Below are 430 nucleotides of genomic sequence, written 5' to 3'. Positions count from 1 at the left end.
CACTAAATTTAACACGATCATTAATTTTAATACAATGGCCTGAAGTCAAGGTACAAAGTAGAGAACTTCACACACGTACGACGTACTTCCACACGCAACGACCGTTGCAGCGGCACTGGAAAAAAGTTCACACACCCGTTCTTTTTATAGTCAATGCGGAATCTCAAGATATTAGTCAATTGTATTGAAACTTGGTACGCAACATTATAAGGATACTGTATTTACTATTTTGCATTCTACTATGAAGAAACATGTATTCGTTACATCTTATAATCATTCAAATCCAAAGTTCGGCCAAAAATAGCGATTTAAATAGTTTTCAATTGCGTAGCGGAGCCTGAAACAATATTTAACTGCAAAGTTCTTTAAACACCTTTCTTTTAACCCTAATTCGAAACAAAATATCGATTCTTGGTTACCAATTTTGAAA

The sequence above is a fragment of the Octopus bimaculoides genome, chromosome 28 (assembly GCF_001194135.2).
Source record: "Octopus bimaculoides isolate UCB-OBI-ISO-001 chromosome 28, ASM119413v2, whole genome shotgun sequence".
Taxonomy (NCBI): domain Eukaryota; kingdom Metazoa; phylum Mollusca; class Cephalopoda; order Octopoda; family Octopodidae; genus Octopus; species Octopus bimaculoides.
Note: the sequence above shows the minus strand (reverse complement) of the source record.